Consider the following 27,268-nt stretch of genomic DNA (forward strand, 5'->3'; position numbering starts at 1 on the left):
ATTTTTTAAAAAATATAAATTAAGATTTAATCTCTACGTAGCATAATTTTTATTTTTATTTAAGAATATATTTTTTAAAATACATGAATTAACTAATTAGTTTTATTAATATAGAATGATTAAATAGTCATACTTTTCAAAATACACAGATCAATTAATTAATTTTCTTAAAAAAAAAGAATTAAATAATAATATGAATAGTATGGGTAATGAAAAATTTAATGAAGTGACTAAATAGTTTAATGAAAATTTTTACAGAGACTAAATAGTGTATTTTTTTAAAATACAATGATCAAATAATTAGTTTTATTAAAATACAATGATTAAAAAATAATTTTTTAAAAAAAATAAAAAAAATAATTTTTTAGACTTTTATGATTTTATTAAAATATAAATTTACTTGTATATATGATATAAAAATATATTATTAATTTAATATTATAATTAAACAATAAAAAATATTTTCATGAAAAATATTTTTTAAAAAATTATTTCAAAGGTGCTAACAGCTTAATGGATTGTAATTAACTTAAAATTAACAATTTTAATTTAAGAGTAAATCACCATCATTATATAGTTTATTAAAATTAATTATTTAATTTTTATTTTCTTAAAACTCAAATTAAATGTACTCGTATTTTATAAAATTAAATTATTTAATTTTTCTATCAATAAATATATTAATTAATTTATTTTAATTTTAAAAATTTATATCATTTGTAATTTTAACTGTCCATATTATTTAATCCATTAAAGCAAGTTAATTAATATTTTCTTCCACATAAATCTAATAGAAGGAATAAAGAACTTAATTTTACAAAATACAATAACGTTTCATCGGGTTTTAAAAATATAAGAATTAAATAATTAATTTTAATAAAATAAGGACATGATAATAATTTATCTTAATTTAAAGTTCAAAAAATAAAAATCATGAAGTTTCTCTCAATTTTGATTTTCATCATGTTTTAATTTTACTTTGATTTCAATTTGACAAATTTAAGATTAAAATTATTTTTTAATTTTTTAAAATAACAATTTAATTTTGAACCAAATCATATAACTTAGGTCTCATTTAATCTATTTTGATTAAGGATCTATTTAACATTATTGCTAAAATTATTATTAAGAAAAATACATTTTTAAATATATTAATTAAAAAATATTAAAAAATAATTTAAAATTAAATTTAATAACTTTTAATTTATTACACTAAAATAATAAAATAATTATTTATAAATATTTTTTTTATAAAATTTAAAATATTACTTTTATTTAAAAAAATAATTTCAACCATCTAAACAAATAATAAAACATTTTAATCAATTTCAATTTTCAATTAGATTCATTCAATTATAATTTCAATTTGACCCCTAATAGAGTCTATATATCTCTTTTATATTGAAATCATTTGCAGGCCATTTTTTTCCTATTGCGAACAGCAATGAACGAACAAAAAGAAAAGGTGATGTGCAGCATCTGCACGAAGAGCTTCGGCCTTGCAGTCTGGCACACGTCTACGAAACAGCAAAGGACCGTCAGCCCATTCAGAAAATTGTACTTAGTGACCAATCATAATATATTAATAAAATATTTTTAATAAAAATAATATAAAATATCAAATTATAAAAATTATTTATTTATTAAAAAAATTATAATAAAATCTCTACAACAAATATAAATATTATAAAATTATATTTTTTATTATTATATAATTTTATAATATAAATTATGTTATTTAAAAAAAATAATATCAAAATATTTTGTCAAATTTTTATATAAAATTCATAGATTTAAAAGTCAAAAAATAAATATAAACTACAAATAACTAAATTATATCACATGATAGAATAAGATTAAAAAAATAATAATCATTAAAATTTTAAAAAATGAAAAATTAGAGTTTAGTAAAATAATAAAATTTATCATATATATATATATATCAATCCAAATTTGCATGGAAGTTGAAATCACTAATTTTATCTATTTATAAATGTGTAAATAAAATAATTTTTTAATTAAAATGAAATAAAAGAGAGAAAGCAAAATGAGAGGAATAACAAAGAAAATGATATTTATAGAAATTATTAAAGCAAAAAAAAAAAATCTCATCTAATTTAAAATTGTTTGATAGGAAATTACCAGACAAACTTTTATTTAATTTTCATCAAATAACAACTATCAATAAAAATTTTAAATAATTAAATTTTAATTGAACTTTTGTTCTTATTAATAACAACTAAATAATTTTAATATTTCAATTTAAATAATAAAATATAAATCACTAGAGACCATAAAAATTTTCAAGGGGCCAATTAATAAAAATAAAACTTTATTGCAATTATTTATTTTTTCATAAATATTTATAAAGGTTATTGCAAATTTTTGGAGATTACATAATGTAAAAACAAAATTTATTATGTTTATAAAATAATTTTAAAAATGTTTTGGGGGGCCAAGGCCACCCCTAACCCCCTATGTCTCTGCCCTTGAGGACAACAGCCATTAAGTGAGCAAAAATAGCCAAAGAATGGGCTACCTTATTCACTTTGCAACACCCAAACTCAATACGATAAGAAGAGAATTGCAGCATACTCAAATGAATGTAATCAACTAGCACCCAACATAGGTGCTATAGATTGGATGATAGACACAAGATCCTTGGAGTTAGATACAATAAGCAACTCTTGGAAACCATGTTGACGAGCCAAGTCCACACCTAACAACATAACCAGACCCTTTGCAAATGAAATATCATAAGCACTATCAAGCTATTTACTTATTGTGAGCAAAACACCACCAACTGCATCCCTAAAAACACAACCCAATCCTGTAAAGTTAGCATTAAAAGCCACAGACGCATCTATATTTAGTTTAACTCCTGAACCAAGAGGAACCCAATGCACATTCACTCTAGTAACACCCAACCCCCTCTCTTCATGGTTTCATAAAAGCTCATATCACATTTTCTGAGCTAGAGAAGCCAATTTCAAGGGTCCTTTATTAACTTTCCTAAACACCATGCTATTCCTGTCATGCCAAACACACCACATTAATGTCTCAAAAAAACACCAAGTCATCCCTATCATTAGATTGAGCTATGCAACAAACAATTCCAGGCTAGACTCTTGAGTGAAGCAATCAACCCGAGCACCTAAAGGCAAAGCAAATCAAAACGGCTCTAACCCATGGGCAATCACAAAACACATGTAGTGTTGTCTCTAGGGTATAATTACACCTACGACAAAACTTAAATAAACTACAACCTCTCTTAACCAATAACATTAGAAGGAAGACCCCTAGTTAACAGACGCCACACAAAGGTCTTAACCCATGAAAAAACATTTAACTTCCACATAAAGCCCCACCTATCTTGATGCAACCTAGGAGATGGCATGGAAGGGGCACTCAAAGAAAGTGAGCAAGCAACATAATACCCTAAGTAAATAGTATATAGCCCATTACGCACCATGGGCCAAAAAAGACAATCTAAATGCGAGAGATGGCATCCTGCTCTTCTGCCAAAACACTAAGCAAAGAAAAGGAAAATTCCACATCATTTAATATGGAAAATTAGTTATAAAACCTTAGCTTCCAAAAAGTGAACATGACTGTAACACCCTCACATTGGATAATTTCGTACATTCTGCTGTTTCGGTGACTAAGGTCTGTCCAGACAGCTAGAATGTTGAGAACCATAATTAAATTATAGAGAGAAGTCATAAACTAAATTGATAAAGATCAAAAGAAGTTAGATAAAAATAAGAGAAATAAATGAGCCGAAGGTCCCGGCAATGGGTAACCGACCCGAGAAGTGATTGTGAGCTCAGTTGTAACCCTATATTCGTATGGGACCCCATGAAAATCTTTAGTTAAGGGATAATTGCAAAATTATTGGGAACTAGAAAATCATGGAAATAAAAAGGGAACAAGCACAAATAAGCAAACCAGAACTTTAGGACTCATCGGGCATTATAGAAAAGATGGACTATACCCGATAAGGGGCATTTTGGTCAATTCACTTCAAAAGGTGACTTTTGACCTAAATATCCATTAAAATGTATGAGATTAAATTATTGAAAAAGAATTAGAAATATAGATGTGTATAGAAAAGAAAAGGAAAGAAGGGGAAAAATTCAATTTTAATTACCTTTATGATATAAGCAAGACATCATTGTGACATAATTAAAATTATAATTTTTATTTATGGAATTTTAGGGATAAATATCATATTAAGAGATAAAAAAATTTAAAAGAAAACAATTGTCTTCTTCCCCACAAAGACTTGGACGGCACATGTAACACCCTCCCGATAGCACTCCGTACATTCTACTGTTCCGGTGACCGGTGCTGGTTCGGACAGCTAGAACGTCCGGAAAAATATTTAAACTAAAGTCAGGAACCATAATTAACTCAAATATTAATAAGAAAAATTTAGTAAAAATTTTAGAAACAAAATACAACCAAGTCAAATGAGCCGGTGCCCAAGCGATGGGTAACCCAGAGGGAAGTTGCGGTTTCTCGCAACGAGGAGCCCTAGACCCGGGGAAAAATTCATAAAATAATTTTTGAGACTCCAGAGAAGGGTCATTGAGGTTCCTATGGCATTAGAATGCTAAGAAAATATTTAAAAAAATTTTATAATCGGTACAGACAATTTTGACCCGTTAAGCCAAACGGAGGGCATTTTGGTCATTTTGCCTTCAGAGACGATTTTTGGCCGACTTGTCCAGTTGAGTAAATAATTATTATGACATAAAATATGAATTAATGTTGATGAAAAATTAATTTGAAGTTAGTAGAAGAGAAAAGAAAAGAAAATACAATAAAATGTCAATTATGACATATTATGAGGTCATTTAAAATTGTCCACCAATCACAATTAAGTAACCATCAAATTAACTAATAAAAAGAGTCAAAAGAGACCAAAGAATTAAAAAGCAAACAGCAGCCCTTCTTCTCCTTCAAAAACGTTTTTTCACCTCCTCCCTCACTCCTCCATTAACAAACTTTCTAAAGCTTCAATTTCCATGCTTTCCTCACCCCAAAACCCTAAGTCCCTTCACTAAAAACTTGTCTCTACCTCTTGGGAAGTGTTTGGCAGCCTAGAAAGGGAAAGAAAGTGGAGATTAATTTGGGAAAATTCTGCCCTACAAGAGGTTAGTGCACATATATACTTAAAACTCTTTAATCCCATGCTAGAGACTTGAAACAAGTATGAATTTGTAACTTAAATGAATAAAAGTTATGTGTATGTCCACCATGATTTTTGACCCTAAAGAAGGAACATGATTGAGTGTCTTGATGGACTTAGAGTGAACTAGAGAGTATGTTTAAAATATATATATATATATATATATATATATATATATATATATATATATATATATATATATATATATATATATATATATATATATATATATATATATATATATATATATATATATATATATATATATGAATGAAAGTGATTAATTAAGGTAAGTTGTGAAAATTCATAATGGGAATTAGGGTTTTAAGGGTGAAAATTGGACTTGGCATTTGAATTGATTAATGGACATTCTAGTGGTCAATTAGTGACCATTTAAGGCAAGTTAATCATAATTTTAAGTGAGTTAATGCATGGCAAAGTGAATGTGTAGGCTGCCTAAAGACAATGCGAGGTGATCAAATTTCAGTCCACTTGGACTGCCATATCTTTGGCTGTGTTGGTCCAATTGGTGTTTGGACAATTGGACATGAGACTAGGCTTATAATGGCACATTTTTGCTGAAGAAACCATGCCCAAAAGACCAAAGCAAGTGGACCAAAAGTTGGCCCCAATCCGGATACCCTGCAACAGCACCTGTAGAAATGACCAAATGAACAGTAACTGTTCATTTGGCCATAACTCACTATAGATAAGGTCAATTGACCTGACATTTTTACAGTAACAAGTTAAGACATAGACAAACAACTTTTATGAAGAAACCTACCCCAAATTATGACCAGAACCTAACCCAAATGGCAGTGGCATTCACTGTTCATGTTACTGTAGATATGGTAATTTCTGCAGAATGGAAATCCGGCCAGCTGTGGTTTTTGGACCATATCTGAAGTTACAAAACTCCAAATGGAGTGATTCAAAAAACGAAATTCAACTAGACAAAATAAGGAACAACTTTCATGTTTGCCATTTCTTCAAATTCCCACTGCAACAGTGCCCAATGGAACAGTAAAGTTGGGCTACAAAAACTGAAAATTCTGCCCTCTTGGTTTTAAACTTAGAAATGGTAATGGCAATCAATTCCAACAAGTTTTAAATACAAAATGTGGTATGTTTGGGGTGTTAAAACCAATACACCTATTTTCTATGCAAAAGTCAACTTTTTGTTGACAAATAAAGTGAATAGTGACATCAAAAGTTGAAATTTACAAATTGAAGAATTTTAAAGTATCAAATGCCCTAGTATACCTAACAAGATTGGTTTGGATAGTTTGGCATGCCAATAGGGTATTGTTTTAGCAGTACTGCGAAAGGAAAGGCTTTATGCCTGTATTCATGGCTTTATGCCCGTATTCATGGCTTTTATGCCCATATTCATGACTTTTATGCCGATTATGTGATATCATGGCTTTTTAGCCATACTGACTGCATACGTGGTTGACGTTCTGCGTCCCATGGTATGACGGCCCGAGGCACCGCGGTGTCCAGTGCCAACGACCCGTTACCGATCCGATCGTCAAGATAGGTTACTTGGGCAACCAAATGAATGGAAAAGTATAACTGTGAACTGATTATTAAAGAAAATACGAAAATTAAGTATCAGAAATGATTACAAAAATACAAAGAAGTTCAAGATCATGAAAAAAAAAAATTAACGAAATGCATGAAAAAGTTAATATCATAAAACATGATTAGCCCTCGACTAAACAATAAGTTAGTAATTACTCATTTCTTATGAACACAATAGCAAGGAAATTATTATTTTTATTTGCATATTATATTTTCTTGTATTATTGGCACCACTAAGCTTTATGCTTAGCGCGTCGCTTTTGCAACGCGTAGATACTGAAGATTTGGACAGAGGGCCCAGTAGACCACAGATTCGGTAAGGCAGTTCACAGTTCTGCATAGTGTCCGTGTCACCTCACCGTCTACAGTGCATTGGTAGGACACTAGGTGTCATTTTGGTATTTTGTAATTGATTTTATTTTCTCATGTGTAAATGAACTTATGAAATGTAATTTGATGTTCATGTAAATAATGAGAATTGTGTTTATAAATGGAAAAGTGAATGTTTATCTGTAATTTATATATGATTATCACATGTGATGAATGATTGAGAAACGAATGGTTGAAAAATATTGAGATTTTGATATTGGAGTTTGTGAATAGATGAATATGATTATTAGAAGTGTTTTTCATAGGTTTCGAAGAACTGTTTTCTCCATTTTTAGCCAGTCACTGGGATTTTCTTTAAAATTTTCTAACCTCAAATAAATTACAATTTCAATAAATGAATTATATTTCACAAGTTATATTCAAAACTACGATAAAAATGAATTAAGATAAGATAGGGTGCTCCAAGAATGTAGCACACTTTGCTCGCTACTGTAGTCGGGTGAGGTGTCACATTTAGTGGTATCGAGCACGGTTTAGGCGTTCGGGCCTAGATTGAGTCCATACCATGCATTGCATTTGTAAGAGTCGAGGTGACACTAATGCAGATCTGTTTGTCTTTCTTATTTTGAATAGGATATGGACCCTTCATCACGAGAGCGATCGATGAGGAAGTGGAGAGTCATGCTCCACTGCGGCAGTGAGGCGGGGGTAGGGAGAACCTACTCCACCGGCTCAAGCGAGCACCTTTCGGCCTCCACGAGCCATGTTCGACAAATGGCCGATTTCTTTAGACAAATGGCCGGGTAATGCGGCACCACCACCACTCCACAGTAAATCACACTGGAAGGCTAAGAAAGTTTGGGCGGTGGACTTCTATGGTAAGAGAAGATGATTCATTGCGGTAGAAAATTGGTTGAGCAGGCAGTCTAAAACAACTCCATTGCACTCCAGAGCAAAACTTGGAATCTCTGTATCTCTGCTGCAAGACGATGCATATGAATGGTGGGACAACGTGTCGATGAAGTGCAACGGAAGTCAGAATTGGGACTTCTTTCTCTCCGAATTCAAGAAGAAATATGTGGGTATTGTATACCTGGAAGAGAGTTTATTAACCTGAGGCAGAGACAGCTGTCGGTGGCCGAATATGAGAAGGAATTTGTTCGATTAAGCCGCTATGGAAGGGAGATAGTCCCTAATGAAGCTAAAAGATGTAAGAGATTTGAAGAGGGACTAAATGACAACATCAAGATCCAGCTCACTGCCCTGGGAATCACAGAATTTACCAAGTTAGTGGAAGCTGCATTAAAAGTGGAGAAAGTGAGAATAAATGAACAAAATAGGAAAGACAGGCAGCGTAAGAGGGAATTTGGAACAGGACAGTCAGGTATACCAACTGATAGTAAGAAGTTTAAGGGTTCTAGTTCACAAGATCAGACACAGGGCCACAGAGGCTAGATTGGAATATCTATAGCTAGTTCCCCGGGCACAATAACAAGAGGATCAACCCCAATGCCTGAATGTATGCATTGTGGTAGAAGACACAGAGGGGAGTGTCGACTGTTAACTGGAGAGTGTTTCAAGTGTGGGGCTACGGATCATTTCATAAGAGATTGCCCTCAGAGGAGTGGTTCAATAGCTCCGGTACAAGTTGATAGACTTTCCCCTATAGTTCAAAGGGGTAAAAAATCGGATAGAGCAGAAACGGCTGACATTACACAGAAGATTGTTTCTGAGACAGTTGAAAAGCCCGAAGTCATGGTGGCACCACAAGTATATGCTATGGAAGCTCAGGAAGAGCCAAACCCAGACACTGATGAGGCGATACAAGGAAGTGAAGAAACAAGGAGGTAGTAACTCCCCGATTACTTAAGTCAGGTAAATTTCGAGGACGAAATTTAAATTAGAGGGGAAGAGTTGTAACACCCTCCCGATAGCACTCCGTACATTCTACTGTTCCGGTGACCGGTGTCGGTCCGGACAGCTAGAACGTCCGGAAAAATATTTAAACTAAAGTCAGGAACCATAATTAACTCAAATATTAATAAGAAAAATTTAGTAAAAATTTTAGAAATAAAATACAACCAAGTCAAATGAGCCGGTGCCCAAGCGATGGGTAACCCAGAGGGAAGTTGCGATTCTCGCAACGAGGAGCCCTAGACCCGGGGGGAAAATTTTAAAATTATTTTTGAGACTCCAGAGAAGCGTCATTAAGGTTCCTATGGCATTAGAATGCCAAGAAAATATTTAGAAAAATTTTACAATCAGACAGAGACAATTTTGACCGTTAAGCCAAACGGAGGGCTTTTTGGTCATTTCGCCTTCAGAGTCGATTTTTGGCCGACTTGTCCATTTTATTATATAATTATTATGAAATAAAATATGAATTAATGTTGATGAAAAATTAATTTGAAGTTAGTAGAAGAGAAAAGAAAAGAAAATACAATAAAATGCCAATTATGACATATTATGAGGTCATTTAAAATTGTCCACCAATCACAATTAAGTAACCATCAAATTAACTAATAAAAAGAGTCAAAAGAGACCAAAGAATTAAATAGCAAACAGCAGCCCTTCTTCTCCTTCAAAAACGTTTTTCACCTCCTCCTCACTCCTCCATTAACAAACTTTCTAAAGCTTCAATTTCCATGCTTTCCTCACCCCAAAACCCTAAGTCCCTTCACTAAAAACTTGTCTCTACCTCTTGGGAAGTGTTTGGCAGCCTAGAAAGGGAAAGAAAGTGGAGATTAATTTGGGAAAATTCTGCCCTACAAGAGGTTAGTGCACATATATACTTAAAACTCTTTAATCCCATGCTAGAGACTTGAAACAAGTATGAATTTGTAACTTAAATGAATAAAAGTTATGTGTATGTCCACCATGATTTTTGGCAGCCCTAAAGAAGGAACATGATTGAGTGTCTTGATGGACTTAGAGTGAACTAGAGAGTATGTTTAATATATATATATATATATATATATATATATATATATATATATATATATATATAAGGAATGAAAGTGATTAATTAAGGTAAGTTGTGAAAATTCATAATGGGAATTAGGGTTTTAAGGGTGAAAATTGGACTTGGCATTTGAATTGATTAATGGACATTCTAGTGGTCAATTAGTGACCATTTAAGGCAAGTTAATCATAATTTTAAGTGAGTTAATGCATGGCAAAGTGAATGTGTAGGCTGCCTAAAGGCAAAGAGGTGATCAAATTACAGTCCACTTGGACTGCCATATCTTTGGCTGTGTTGGTCCAATTGGTGTTTGGACAATTGGACATGAGACTAGGCTTATAATGGCACATTTTTGCTGAAGAAACCATGCCCAAAAGACCAAAGAAAGTGGACCAAAAGTTGGCCCCAATCCGGATACTCACACCTGCAGAAATGACCAAATGAACAGTAACTGTTCATTTGGCCATAACTCACTATAGATAAGGTCAATTGACCTGAGATTTTTACAGCAACAAGTTAAGACATAGACAAACAACTTTCATGAAGAAACCTACCCCAAATTATGACCAGAACCTAACCCAAATGGCAGTGGCAATCACTGTTCATGTTACTGTAGATATGGTAATTTCTGCAGAATGGAAATCCGGCCAGCTGTGGTTTTTGGACTATATCTGAAGCTACAAAACTCCAAATGGAGTGATTCAAAAAAAGAAATTCAACTAGACAAAATAAGGAACAACTTTCATGTTTGCCATTTCTTCAAATTCTCACTGCAACAGTGCCCAATGGAACAGTAAAGTTGGGCTACAAAAACTGAAAATTCTGCCCTCTTGGTTTTAAACTTAGAAATGGTAATGGCAATCAATTCCAACAAGTTTTAAATACAAAATGTGGTATGTTTGGGGTGTTAAAACCAATACACCTATTTTCTATGTAAAAGTCAACTTTTTGTTGACAAATGAAGTGAATAGTGACATCAAAAGTTGAAATTTACAAATTGAAGAATTTTAAAGTATCAAATGCCCTAGTATACCTAACAAGATTGGTTTGGATAGTTTGGCATGCCAATAGGGTATTGTTTTAGCAGTACTGCGAAAGGAAAGGCTTTATGCCTGTATTCATGGCTTTATGCCCGTATTCACGGCTTTTATGCCCATATTCATGGCTTTTATGCCGATTATGTGATATCATGGCTTTTTAGCCATACTGACTGCATACGTGGTTGACGTTCTGCGTCCCATGGTATGATGGCCCGAGGCACCGCGGTGTCCAGTGCCAACGACCCGTTATCCAGTCCAGTCGTCCAGTATAGGTTACTTGGGCAGCCAAATGAATGGAAAAGTATAACTGTGAACTGATTATTAAAGAAAATACGAAAATTAAGTATCAGGAATGATTACAAAAATACAAAGAAGTTCAAGATCATGAAAAAAAAAAAATTAACGAAATGCATGAAGAAGTTAATATCATAAAACATGATTAGCCCTCGACTAAACAATAAGTTAGTAATTACTCATTTCTTATGAACACAATAGCAAGGAAATTATTATTTTTATTTGCATATTATATTTTCTTGTATTATTGGCACCACTAAGCTTTATGCTTAGCGCCGCTTTACGCAGCGTAGTGCGAAGATTTGGACAGAGGGCCCAGTAGACCACAGATTCGGTAAGGCAGTTCACAGTTCTGCATAGTGTCCGTGTCACCTCACCGTCTACAGTGTATTGGTAGGACACTAGGTGTCATTTTGGTATTTTGTAATTGATTTTATTTTCTCATGTGTAAATGAACTTATGAAATGTAATTTGATGTTCATGTAAATAATGAGAATTGTGTTTATAAATGGAAAAGTGAATGTTTATCTGTAATTTATATATGATTATCACATGTGATGAATGATTGAGAAACGAATAGTTGAAAAATATTGAGATTTTGATATTGGAGTTTGTGAATAGATGAATATGATTATTAGAAGTGTTTTTCACAGGTTTCGAAGAACTGTTTTCTCCATTTTTAGCCGGTACTCCGCCGGATTTTCTTTAAAATTTTCGAAACCTCAAATAAATTACAATTTCAATAAATGAATTATATTTCACAGGTTATATTCAAAACTACGATAAAAATGAATTAAGATAAGATAGGGTGCTCCGGCACCGAATGTAGCACACTTTGCTCGGCTACACTGTAGTCGAGTGAGGGGTGTCACAGCACACTTATCTCTTTCTCTTTTTTCTTTTCATTTCCTCCATTGATGAATATCCAAAGCTCCAAAAAACCTTGAACATGACCTTGGTAGAAAGATTGGGAGCAAGAACAAAATAAAAAAAGTGAAGATTTGAAGGGCACATAATAGGCTCAATAAGGTGAGTCACTTTTCCAACTTAAGTTGATGTGTACTCATAGAAATAAGATTGAATAAGTGGGAATAACATGAGAAATTAAAAATTTTGCATGATTAGAAGAGTAGAGAATTTCGGCTAGCATGGGAGGTTAGGGTTTTCATATGTTTTAAATGAATTGAACATGATTCCTAGTTTAGAAGATGATGTATGCTTGATTGGTGTATTAAAATTGTATGAGTTGCATGAAATTGGGAAGATGGAGAAATTAGGGTTTATGAAAATTATAGTTTTATGATAGGTTACTAAATTGATGGTAGAAATAATAAATTAAGGTCATATGATGTGCCATGAATGTGTATTAATGTTCAATTGAGGAATGGAATTAATGGATTGATGGTGTGCCATATGCTGGAATTCTGGACAGCTTGAGTCTAGTCCACTTAGATGATTATAAGTTGAGTTATATAACTTCAATTGGTGTGAAGCCAATTGGATATGAAACTTAGGATATAAGGATAAATTTTTATTGAAGACACCTTGTCCAAAAACTTACTATAGGTTTCCCTAAAATTTGCTTGAATTCGGAATTGGTGTTTTGGACCTGACCAGAAATGACAAAATGAACAGTACATCTTCAATTAGGCATAACTTACTCTAGACACCTCCAAATTAGGTGATTCTTAAACCAATGGAAACTTGAAACATATTAGAACGCTTCTTATGAAGATTATAAACCCAAATTATGAACCTAACTTGGTCAAATTGCTAAGCAAAGTTAGTCCATCAAATCTGCCTAATTCTAGACTAACCTAGAAATCTTGGACAAATGGCCATCCGACTAGTTTTGGCAAAAATGCCATAACTTAGGCTAACCTAGAGATTCTGAAGCCAAAATGTTCATAACACATAGAACTACAATTTTTGTGTTTTGACCAGAACCCATATCCTAAGGTAACTTAGGGATATTGTTAGGACAATTCAAGAACTCTAATTCTGGAATTCCTGGCTTTGGAGTGATTGGCCAATTGACACCCGGATAGTAATTAAAACCATAACTTTCACTAGAAAATCCGAAATAGGATGAACCAAAATGATTTGGAAACCTAAGAATTAGGGCTACAACTTTGGTTTAGAAACCCTACTCAAATTCTGAGTGTAAGGACTTCAAATGTGAATTGCAAAACCTGATCTGAAACCTGGAATTATGGAGTTGTAGGGTTTATGAGTCCAGGTTGATTAAATTACCCTAACTCACCCTATATAGCCTCAAATTTAGAAATTCTTGAACCTGTGTAACCGTGAGACACAGGGGAACAACTCATATGAAGAACACCAAGCTAAATTATGACCATAACTAGTCCAATTTGCTTGACAAATCTGAGTTCCAGAATCTGCCCTGTTCTGGAACAGTATTGACTACTAGACTAGTACTTAATTAATTGACTACAACTAGAGCTACAAAACTCCAAATTAAGTGATTCAAATTGGAAGCAAAACTTAACACATAGAGGAACAACTTTCATTTATATCATATCACTAAATTATGACTAGAACTAGATTGAAATTGGGTTCAAAAGTCAGGGCATAAAACTATCCAGAACCCAAACCCCTGAAATTACATAAGTAACTTAGGCATTCATTTAATTAGTTATTAGAGATAATTGGGATAAGAATTGAGACATTTCCATTGTGTATTTTCAATGGAAAAAGAAGCCTCCTAAAGAGGGGAAAAGTTGAACTAAGTAAGAGGAGTATAAAGAAGTTTGTTCACAACTATTCTCTTTTTCTATGTTTTATATTTGGATTTGACTTGAATGAAATTTATATGTATGAGTACTGTTTTTATTCTGTAATTGTGAACTTTAAAATGTGGAATTGACTTTATATGATTCAAATATGATTACTTTTATGCACTTAAAAATTTTATACATTGTTTTGAATATTGTGAATTGTAAAATGTATTTACTTGATTTGTAATGAGATTCTTTGAACGGAAATTATTTTGAATATGTTTTGAAATCACAATTAGGATGGCAATGTGATTGTGTTCCTCATTAGCTTGTCTAATGGGATGATATTTATTGCGATCTCCTCCATTCGTGGGGTTGAGTTTTCCCTCTCTGGCTGAAGTGTTGAGGTGTGTGCCAGTTGAGGAAGGATTGAATGAGTACTCATATTTGCTAACTAGCCCGTGTGTTCCCCTTTAGCCTTTGGCTATTGGGAGGATTGGCTTTGTAGTGGTGTACAACCCAACATTGTTTTAGTGTCATGCTTTGAATTGTGCGAATGTTTTCAACACCCTGAAATTGTGCATATTTTGCTAAAAAGGTAATTGAAACAAATGCTTGAAAATATTATATTGTTTTCTTGGATTAAGAAAAATGTGAATATTTTAAATGCTTTATTAGGATTTGGTAAATTGTGAATATTTGATCAAAATGTTATTCAAGCAACTGATTTGTATGATTGAAAATATTGACCTAGATTTTATGAATTATGAAGAATTATTGATATTTCAAGCTCTTTGTTATGATTTGTCAAAGTATATTTTATATTGAGTTTTAAATTATTAGTTGTGGACCACTGAGTTCACCACTCAGCGATAGCTTTATATGCTGTCGCAGGTGAAAGAGAAGATAGAGCAGCTGAGTGAGATCTCTTGAAGGGCTGTGATTTAATTAGCTGCGGGTATATTATAGGTATACCCTTCGTAATTTCTTTTTGATGTATTTTGTATCTATTTGTACGTTTGGACAAACATTGAGCAGTTGTATAAAAAGCTCTGTAATAAAAATTTTGAGATTGTAATTAGTGTAATATTATTTTAAGATTTTATTTACATGTAAATTTTTGTACTATTAATTTTGTTACCTCAATGTATGCAAATGTTTAAATTTCTTTCTGAATCTTGTAAACAATGAATTATTTTCTTATGATGAATTTTGTTGAGGCTGAACTAAGATGATACAATGTTTGATTGAGTTGAATTATGGATTATATATTTTTAAAAATTGATTTTCACAGGTCTAGAAGAACTGTTTTTATCTAATTATAGCCGTAACTACGTGGACTGCAAAATTTTAAAAATGCCTATTTATTTCTAAATAAATTTTATGACTTGTACTTGAATTGAAAACACCTAAATTAAATTTTTATCACCATGCTAAACTCTAAAATGAAATTGTTTTGCCAAAATCTCTTGTAATATATTTAATGGATTACCGGTAGGCAAAGTTTGATAATTTATTAGGTATGCTACGGAATCATGCCACATCTTACGGAAGGGTAAGGTGTGATAATGACAAACCAAAGGGCATCCACACAATAAGTCAGGAAGCTAATTATTTGACCAAACTTTTATATTCTCACTAGTACCAACTCTCCATCGAAGACGTTTGAGTAAAACCTCACGACTAGCAAGAATAGAGTGCCAAATGAAACTAGGCCGAGCATCCCTCTTAGCATTCATGAAGGAACCATCAAGTAAATACTTGGCCTTAAAGACCCAATCATAGAGGGAAGAAGGATTCTGAAGAATTCACCATCCTTGCTTGGCTAGAGGGCAATATTAAATGAGTGAAGATCACAAAGACCCAACTCACTATCCTTCTTAAGAGAACATAGCTTTTCCCAAGACAACCAATGAATTTTCCATTTATCATCACCCTCACCCCACCAAAAGGATACTACAAGATGATGAATCTCCTTACATAACCTAATAGGCATCATAAAGCAACTCATAATATAGCTCGAAATAGACTACACGATCGATTTGATGAGTAATTCCTTACCAACCTGAGTAATAACCTTTCCTTCTAGCACTTGACCTTTTCCAGACCCTATCTTTTAAGAAAGAAAATATTTCCCTCTTAGATCGCCCAATCATTACAGGTAACCCTAAATAGCATTGATGGAAATCAACCAATTGAACTACAAGGAGAGTTTTGAGAGAATTACAAACATTCAGTAAAACTCCATAATTAAAAGAGATTGTTGACTTCTTAAAATTAACTTGTTGACTCGATGCCACTCCATAGGAATGAATAATGTGCTTGAGCATTTAACATTTACTGGTACTTGCTCATGAAAAAATAATGCAATCATCTACAAAAAATAGATGAGAGACAAATGGGCTAGACTAACAACCCAAACCCATAAATAGAATTATCATTCATAACTTTTCTATAACAATGCAGAGAAACCCTCAGACTAGAGAAAAAATAAGTAAGGGGATAGAGGGCCACCTTGGCGAAGACCACGACCAGGTTGAAGGAAGCCTGATAGCTTGCAATTGATAAAAAATGAAAAAGAAGTTGAAGAAACGCAGGTCATAACTCCACTAGAAAGCTCATCTTAAGCATCACCTGTTTGAGATACGGCCATTCCACCATATCATACACCTTACTCATATCCAATTTTAGTGCCAAATACCCTTTTTACCCTTTAAATTGAGCTTTTAAGGAGTGAAAGTCCTCAAACACAGTCAAAACATTATTGTTAATTAATCCGCCTTTAATAAAAGCACTTTGAGTCTCACTAATCATTTGAGGAAAAACTCGTTTCATTCTATTCACTAACTTTTTCAACATTAATTTATACAATGCATTGTATAAACTAATCAGTCATAAATCTTTCATAGAAACAAGATTTTTTACCTTAAAAATTAAAGTTAAGAAAGTGTGGTTAACATTTGGGGGCATAATCCCCAAATTAAGAAATGCCAGGATGGACTGCACCACCTTTCCCCCATAATTTCCCAATACTTAAGATAAAATAGCACTGCCATGCCATCAGGGCTAGATGCCTTATCAAGATGCATCTCTTGCAATGCTGCAAGCACTTCTTTCCTTCTATTTCTAGAAGTAACTTAATCAATTGGAATTAAGACCTGAATCAATAGCATCAATAGCTTCATTAGACAACAATGGACTTAAGCTCACAAAATGATTTGAACAATAGGAAGACACAACCTGATAAATATTGGCTTCCCCCTCATACCAAATGCCATTATCATCACGAAGGCGGCTAATGGTATTATGTCGTTTCCTTTCTGACACTTTTCTAATGAAAAAAAAAATTAGTATTTCGATCACCCTCCTAAAGCCAGACAGTATGGGATTGTTGTGTCCACATAACCTCCTTAACTCTAAACTTATCATCCACACATTTCTGCTTTGCTTTGATAGCCTAGCGATTAGCAGTAGTCCGAGCAAGACTTTGCAAAGCATCAAGATCAGTTTTTCGGGCCTGAATATTGTACCCCTCATGACCATAGGAAACAAAATTACATTGCTTTAACTTAGATGCACAAGCCACCAATTTGTCTATAATGCTAGCAACACCACCACCCCAAGTTGACTGAATGATAGCCTCACAAAGGTCATCATCCACCCATATATCTTGAAACCTAAAAGGATGGTTGATACGCGTCCGTAAGTGCACAAAATTTCACATGTAATACAATGAAGAGTAAGATATCATTCCCACGAGGATTGTTTTAATTACCAAGATTTATATTAATTTTACTAATATCTAAACTATTAAATTGGATTAAATTTAAGAAATTAAAATTTAACTAAAAATGAAATTAACTCAAATTGGAAATAAACTCAATTGGGTTTAAAACTAATTAAAAAGTGCCTAGGGATATTGATTTCACTTGACCTAATAATTAATCTTAATTAATTTTATCTAATAATCAATTTTAATTACTCTTATAAGGGTAAATAATCAAAAGCATTTAATAATCCCTTCTAGGTATCATCAAACATTTTAATTAAAGAATTAATCCTTATTTTTCAATAGAGAACTACTCAATTAATTAGCGCATTAAGAGAAAAATTATTTCAATAAAAACCCATAGACCCAATCTTAGTTTCCACTTTTAATTGAAGTCTATGATAGTTGTTATTAAATTTAATTCATAATTATGTTTTTCAACCATAGATTATATATCTAACATTATTCAAGTATTTGGCCAAGATAATCAAAAGTATTAAACTCAAAAATAATAACTATTAGCAAAGTAGAAAAAATTAGATTAAAATTTAGACATTAAATCAAGTCAAGCTACATCAAATCCCTAGCCAAAAAAATCTAGCTACTCACAATGTCAAAACTAAAAGCAACCTTAACAAAATTGTGTTTAAACATAGCAATAACAATTTAATCTCTAAACAAAATTTAAGGGAAAGAAAACAGAAGAAAAACTCTAGAAGCTTGAAGACTTGATGAGAAAATCTTACTCAGTCTCCTCAAATTCTTCCTCCTAAGCCTTTCTCCAGCTCAAAATTCTTAACTCTCTAGTGTCTAAATCTTTTTTTTTTTCAAAGAAAATCATCCTTATTTTTTCTCTAGCAGCCCATTTTCCAACAACTCCCTCTTTTGGATTATTCTCTCACTCTTAATGAGGTATCAAAAGTCTATTGGGTGAAAAACACCCACAAAAGACCATCTCACCCCCAAAAATGAGATTCGCATGGTTAGCTGTGGGAATGAAGAGTTTACATGGCTTCTTGTGGGATGGTAATAGGGCACATGGTCATCTATGAGATAGCCTCTTACACGCATGGTTGGCCATGAGAAGATCTTTTGAGGGTATTTTTCATCCAATAGACTTTTTACACCTCATCAAGAGTGGGAGAATAATTCAAAAGAGAGAGTTATTGGAAAATGGGTTACTGGACAAAAGAGGAAGAACAGTTTCTTTGAAAAAAAAAAATATATATCCAAACACTAGATAGTTGAGAATTTTGAGCTGGAAAAAGGCTTGGGTGGAACAATTTAAGGAGATTAGAGCAAGAGTTTCTCATTAAGTCTTCAAGTTTTTAATTTTTCTTCTCTTTGCTTTCCCTTAAATTTTGTTTAGAGATTAAATTGTTATTGCTATGTTTAAATATAATTTTGTTAAGGTTGTTTTTAGTTTTGACATTACGAGTGACTAGATTTTTTTAGCTAGGGATTTGATGCAGCTTGACTTGATGTAATCTTTAAATTTAGATCTAATTTTCTCTACTTTACTAATAGTTATTATTTGTGAGTTTAATGCTTCTAAGTATGTTGGACAAATACTTGAATTATGTTAGATTTATAATCTATGGTTGAAAAACATGATTATGAATTTAGTTTAATAACAATTATCATAGATTTCAATTAAGAGTGAAAATTAAGATTGGGTCTGTGGAGTTTTGTTGAAATAATTTTTCTCTTAATGCTCTAATTAATTGAGTAATTCTCTATTGAAAAATAGGGATTAATTTTTAAATTAGAAGGTCTGATGATGCTCTGAAGGGATTATTAAATACTTTTAATTATTTAACCTTGCAACAGTAGTTAAAATTGATTATTAGATAAAATTAATTGAGATTAATTTTGGGTCAAGTGAAATCAATATCCCTAGCTACTTTTTAATAGGTTTTAAACCCAACTGAGTTTATTTCTAATTTCAGTTATTTTCATTTTTAGTTAAATTTTAATTTCTTGAATTCAATCTAATTTGAGATTCTAGATATTATTAAAATTGACATAAATCTTGATAATTAAAGACAATCCTCATGGAAATGATATCTTACTCATCATTGTATTACTTATTTGATTTCGTGCACTTGCAGACGCATATCAAGTTTTTAGCGCCGTTACTGGGGATTGGTGCTTTAATATCAAAATAATTAATTTTACTAGTAATCTAGACATTTTTTCTAAAATTTTATTCTTCTATATTATTATCTTATTTTTCTTATGAGATACTTCATGATGTTTTATTGACAAGTAATCACAAGTTTAGCTTAATAGCACTTGGAGCCATTTTATGCCACTTGGGGAAGGATCAATGATATGATAAAGCGATTCTCTTGTCACAATCTTTCAAATCGATCTCCCACTCTTTGTTCTTATAATGGACTAGATGATACAACAAGAAGTTAGGTGGATAATGGAGAATGGGCAATTGATGGTCATCTTTTACACAAAAGCCATGAGGAAATAACTCAATTATTGAATGATATGGCTGATTTTGACTACCATTGGCATTGAGATCCTTCACTATAAGGTTGGAGTCACCAATGCCCTCCATATATCTCTTAGGCTATTGATACAGACCATTCATTTAAGCATCAAGAAGAGAAGAGTTCGACACTTGAAGAGATAATTGCTCGAATCGAAAAAGGAGTTAAACAAAAATTGATTTTGGATTTTGATGAAAATCAATTGGTGAAACAAGATTTGGAGAATGAGGAATCTTTTCGTGAATATCTACTTCAATTTGAAAAGAAGAATTCAATGTTTGAAGAGATAATAGCTCAGTTGCAAGAAATAACGAGAAAAAAAAATTTATGTGCGAGGATAATGAAAATGTATTAGTGAAACAAAGTTTGGATAATGAAAGCACTTCATGGGAAAATGAGCATCAATTGGAAGAGAAGATTTCAAGACTTAAAGAGTGTGTGCTTAATTGGAAAATTTTGATAATCAATCTAAAGCAGAGAATGAGACTTTTGATAGTCCAATGGTGCATAATGAGGTCCTACTCTATGATGATGAGTCAAATACTAAATGTGCGAAGAGTAAGTTGACATGAAGAATTTTCATAGGAATTACAACCTCTAAAAGAGATATGCCCTAAAGTGAAGGTTAAGTTATCAGAAGAATTTTCATATGCAGAAGAGCCACAAATAAAGTTTATGGATGAGGGAAAATGTGAGACCTTAGATTTGAGCTCATTGATGGTTCTAATTAGGGGTGTGCAGTTTTCGGTTTTAACCGAAAAACCGAACTGAACCGATTAATTCGGTTCAATCGGTTCGGTTTTAAAATTTAATCGGTTCGGTTCGGTTTATAATTTTGATAATTTCGATTAATCGGTTCGGTTCGGTTATTTTCATAAAAAAATAAAAAAAACCGAACCGAACCGAAATTATTAATATATATAGGAAATAAAAAAAATCGAATCGAACCGAACCAAAATTAAAGAAAACCGAACCGAACCTAAAGATTTTTGAGTTTTGATTTCCAATTTTTTTTGTTTTTATGTTTTTATTATTTAGATTTAATGTTAAAAATATGAAATTTTATAAATTTCGGTTTGATCGGTTTAAAACCGAACCGAACCGAACCGAAATTTATCGGTTCGATTCGGTTCGGTTTTCTCTTATCAATCGGTTCGGTTCGATTTTTAAAATTTTCAATTTTCGGTTTTCAGTTTTTTCGGTTCGGAACCGAACCGACCATTTGCACACCCCTAGTTCTAATAGATATACCACTAAAGGGGATTTATCTCCCACTGACATTGCCTTCACCACGCTATGTCCTTGTTGAGCTAAAGGAAAAATTGGAGTACTCTTCCCAAGCATATCAGCCCAAGCCGAGTGTTATTCATGCTATGTGCATAATTTTTTCAAATATGACCAATTTTGAGGATGTCTCAAACCAAGATCCAGGAGTAGTGTTACATGATAACTACTATAGGTAGAGGCTGCTTTTTAATAAGCAATTATCTAAGTGGTCAAGCTAAAGACCTAATACAAGTGCTTCTTGGGTGGCAATCAAAACAAAAAATTTTGATATCCCTTGATTTTGCTATTTCTTTCACATTTTGTTTATATTTAGTGTGATGGCTTAATTTAGTTTAATTGTTTTCCCAAATTTTGATTAGCATTGTGTTTCATTGGATGTAAGCACATAGAAAGGAAAAAGAATACTTGAGATGCACAAAAAATGAGTAGAAGGTTAAGTTTGGTGGAGCAAGGGACAAGGCACGCATCAAAGGGGAGTGACCCTAATCTTTTACTGCCTTGATAAAAATTCATTGTGTTTATGATTAAGTCATTGGAAATCAAATTCTTGATTTTGAAGTGATATGTTTGATTTTCATATTATTACAATTTAATGCATATATTGTGTTTGATGGATTTTGTGAAGTGAAATTATGCTATTTTTTTAGGCAAATGTAAGGAAAATACAAATTTTGGTGAGTGGTTTTGTTTTAGTGTCATATTGCATTAGATCCCAAATTTGCATTGAATGAAGTAATTTTTTTTTTCAGAAGTAGTAAACTTCATGGCTAGGAAGTAGTTAGTCATGGTAGCCATGGAACTCATTATCTAAAAAGGTTTGAAGTTAATTTGCAAAAGAAAAATTTTTTCATGAGAAACAATAAAGGTCATGGCTTCATGTGAGTTTGTAAGAAATTTCATGGTTAGACATGAGCTTTTCTATTCAAATGTGATTAAAACTTGTTATATTTTTCTTCATGGGGTAGCAGAGGCCTTGGTTAGGTGTGAGAATGCTCCTAGGCACATGCTTCGCCATGAACCATTTCATTCCAAGCCATGAGATTCACATTTTTCATTTCATGTATGGTGCGTGTTTATGGGTAGCAAGTCACATGGCTAGGTGTGAAAATCACCCTAATGCGCATGGCCAGCCATGCACCTCTCCATGCTTGTCCATGAGCAAATTGTCACTCTAAACCATGTATGTCCTCTTCATTTTGCAATTGTTCTTTTGTTTTCTTGTGTTTTGATTGGTCTATGTCACTTCACCTTAAGTTATGTGATTTTATTTTGTCTTATTATGCATACTTTTGGTCAAACAACTTCTTTTCTCCTCAAGACCAACACACTTTTCTTTCTTCCCTCATACACATTTTCACTTACTCAATTGTAGGTCAACTCTTGTACTTCCATATCTATGGCATAGGCTTTCTTGTTAGTCATTGAGGGCAATGTCTTTGATAAGTTTGGGGGTATATATTTTATTTTATTTTATTATTTTGTTTTATTTTATTTTATTTTATTTTGGTACATAATTTTTTTTGTTTTGTTTTATAAAATATGATTGCAATATTGATTAAGAAATTCAAAAGAAAGTAATTTTGGCCATTGTTATTTTTAATTATTTCAATATGAGTTTGAAAGTAAAATCTGTGGTTTAGTTATTTTATATTTGTGATGTGCTTAATGGGATTTGATACAATTAATCATTAATTTTGTTTCGCCAACCTTGCATATTTATTTATTTTGTCTATGGAAAAGAAATGTGGATAGTGTGTTTAGGAGATAATAATAATAATAATAATAATAATAATAATAATAATAATAATAATAATAATAATAATAATTTTTTAATGTGATAATTAATTAATTATTGTGAGTGGAGCATACTTTAATCTTAATTGATATTCCTTTTTTTTGAAGTATATAGTTGTACAAAAAAAAGAGCAATAAAATAAAATTATACAGTCTACTCTGCTGGTTCGAGTTGTAAGTATCTAGGAACATTCATGAGTCCTATGTTTGTTTTTTAGTCAAACAGTAGCTTGGATTATGAGTATGCAAAGCACATTGAATTTGTGATTGCTGAGCAACTGGGTACCTTCATGACCAATGTTGGTATTCACATAAAAAGGCAAATGACGATATAAGGAAGAGTGCCAAAATGCTGTTCATAACCAAAAAGTGTAAATAAATAAAGAAATAAGGAGGGAATTGAAAATTATGGTTTTTGCATATTTTAATTCATTATGATTAGTTGACTTTCATTTTTATTTTGTTTTGTTTGTGCTTTTTGAATCTTCTAAGAATACTATCTCATAGTGGAAATAGACTGATGAAATTGCATGTCTAGTTGGAGTACAGAGTTTAATTACTTTACTGAAAATTTAATGGAAGTAAAATGATTATTAATTGTATAGAGTTTCATTTGAGTATGAATAGGTTGAAATGATTAAACTATAGAATTTAATTTTTGAATTTTTGATTGAGGTGATTAAATTATAGCATTTGGGTAGAATTGTTTTTTTTCTGATTTGATTTATCAAAATTTGCAACATGTTTATTTTGGGTTTTATCAATCTCTCATTTGTGCTTTATATGTTCTTTTGCTTAGGGACAAGCAAAAACTCAAGTTTGAAGGTATTTGATGTGTAGTATTTTTATAGAGTTAAGTGTATTAATTCATGTAAATATTTAGTCTTTTAATTAATTTTAATTACATTTTTATAGTTTTATTTAGCTAAAACTTAATTTCTTTCTTTTTAATTGATATTTGTTCTTTTTTGAAAAAATTATAAAGATTGGTGAAAATTGGAGAGAAGTCTTAAATTGGATAAAAGATCTCACCCCCAGCCATGAGATTCACATGGTCAGCTGTGGGATTGAAGAGTTCACATGGCTTATTGTGGGATGGTAATAAGGAATATGTGAGATTCACAAGGTCCATTTCAAAATGCATGATAAAGCAACCATCATAGATAAAGCAACCATCAATAATCAGCTGGATGGAAAACTTATGCATTAAATGCCAAGCAACATACATAGCTTTTGACAAACCATTGATGCTCATTGGCTTCTGAGAAACCACCCTACCCACAAGACAGTGTTTAGAATGACTAATTGACATAGGGGTATCTACCACATTAGTCATTGACTCTTCTTCATCAATCAACTTGAATCTCTCCCACAATCGTTCCAGATCAATAGCCATAATTACAATCAAAAAGAGCAAATAGAAAACAACATGAGAAAGATGAATCCAATAGCAAAAACAATAAAACATTAATTAAAACAAAATCTCATGATGAAAAAGTGAAACCCTAGCAAGTTTCCTAGCATGGTCAGGAAACCTACTCTCACGTAAAATGAGAGAAAATTTATTTTTAGGCCTTCTTTATCTTACATTTATGTTTGGAATAAAAAAATCAAAAATGCATAATTCATTTGTATACTTTAAAATTCATTTGTATATGAATTTTTATATTTGATTTGCCACAACTTAAAACATAAAATTAAAAGGAATTCCTTTTTTACCATTCAATAAGTTATTTATTGAGAGATAAGTTAAAGAAAATAAAATAGAATCACTTAAAAGTTCCTTTTAGATAGGTGTGCATTTGAAATAGTAGAAAATTGTACTTTAAATGAAAAATTGGAAACTTTAAACATAATATTAAATTCAAATACCTATCATTTGTGAAGTCTAAAATAATTTACAAATTTTTAAAAATAAATTTATATCAATATACTAAGAACATTACACTTTTTATAATATCTTAAAATTTTGTCAAACATCATAGAAAATTAATTTGAAAATTTTGGAAATTTTTAATGTAGGTTTCATAATTTTTCAAGCATAAAAAGTATTTAATAAAATTTCAAAGTTTAAGCAAAAATATATGAAAATTTTATCACCAGTTTAACCATCCAACTGATGCACTGTACAGGGGAGACAATCACCATTACAAAATATTTTTATATTACCAATGGGGTTTTTCGTTAGTGATTATGTCATACTTTATCTTTCCGTAAGGCATAACGTGATCCCGTAGTATACCTAATGAATTACCAAACTTCGCTTACCGATTACCCATTAAATATACTATAAGGGATTTTAAAACAATTTTAATTCATTTTTAAAATGGTGGGTAATATTGAATAATTATTCAAACCATTAATTGAAGTTTAGGTCATAAATTAAATTTTTGATTAAATTAGGATTTTCGAAAATTTTACAGAAATTTCAGCAGAGTGCCTGTTAAAAATGGAGAAAACAGTTCTTCAAAACCTGAAAAGAAAACACTTCCAATGTACTTTTCTTAACCACAACTCCACAAATGCTCAATTCAACACAAACTCAATGCATTTTCAATATCCATCAATTTTATTTAATATATTCACTATACATACAAAAGTCTTAATTTTATAGAAAAAAAACAAAAATAATATAATTACATACTTAACTGTACAACTACTCGACTAGTTCAATAGTGTATGAACAAAAATATTTGCATCAAACTAAGTTACAAGGGTATAAATAATATACCCGTACAAGATCCTCAAAATTTGCTCCCATGTCACTATAGCAGCTCACTCTGCTGCTTTGTCCTTTCCTCTATCTACAATAGCAAATAAAGGCTATCACTGAGTAATTATACTCAGTAGTACACAACTAAGAAAATTCAAACTCATTACAAAGCATAGTATCTCAAAGCATAACAAATCAAAATTTTCATAATCAATAAAATGTTTGGAAAATCTCAAGTTAATCTAAATAATTTATTTCAAACCACATTTCATAAATCACAAAGTCAAGGTGTTGCCAAGAACACACAGTTTAGACCATGATACAAAATTTCACCATCAATGCCATGTTGTACACCACGATATAGCAAATCACCTCACTAACCATTATTAATGAGGGAAGGGCTAGCTAGCTAATGAGTACTCATATAGTCTTACCCCACTAACCGTTATTAATGGGAGACATAAGCAATTTTAACTACCAATCTCCAAATATGTTACTACTGGGGAGTTCCGAGCAGGACTGTCATGCTAACTGTGGTTTAAAAATAATTTTATAAAATTTCCATTCAACCAATTGCATTTCAATTCACATAACATAGATCATTTAATAAAATATCCCTTATCAGGTTGGCAACACATAATTCATAAAAATTTGAGGAAAAATCACAATTGCAACCAAATCATTTATAATTACAATTCATTCAACTCATTTTCAAATTTAAAATTAATTGAATAAAATTAGTTGTGTATAAACCTCTAATGAGTCACTTCTCTGCCTTGACTCACTTTTTCTTATCATTTTTGGTCACTTTTTTTACTGAAATATACAATTTAAAGTATTTAAGTAATCATTCAAATCGCTTCTAATAATAATTCCAACAATTAAACTTTGCATTTTCACTTTACTTATATAGTCTCTAAGTTGAGTTCTTTATATTTGGTATATTTATGGTTACTATTCATTTGACTAATTGGGTAAAATATTGACTTTCTCATACTTAATAGGTATGTTAATTCTAATTATCCCCACATACCACATTTTGGGTCCTAAATTTGTTGG

This window comes from Hevea brasiliensis, chromosome 13 (genome assembly GCF_030052815.1).
Source record: "Hevea brasiliensis isolate MT/VB/25A 57/8 chromosome 13, ASM3005281v1, whole genome shotgun sequence".
Taxonomy (NCBI): Eukaryota; Viridiplantae; Streptophyta; class Magnoliopsida; order Malpighiales; family Euphorbiaceae; genus Hevea; species Hevea brasiliensis.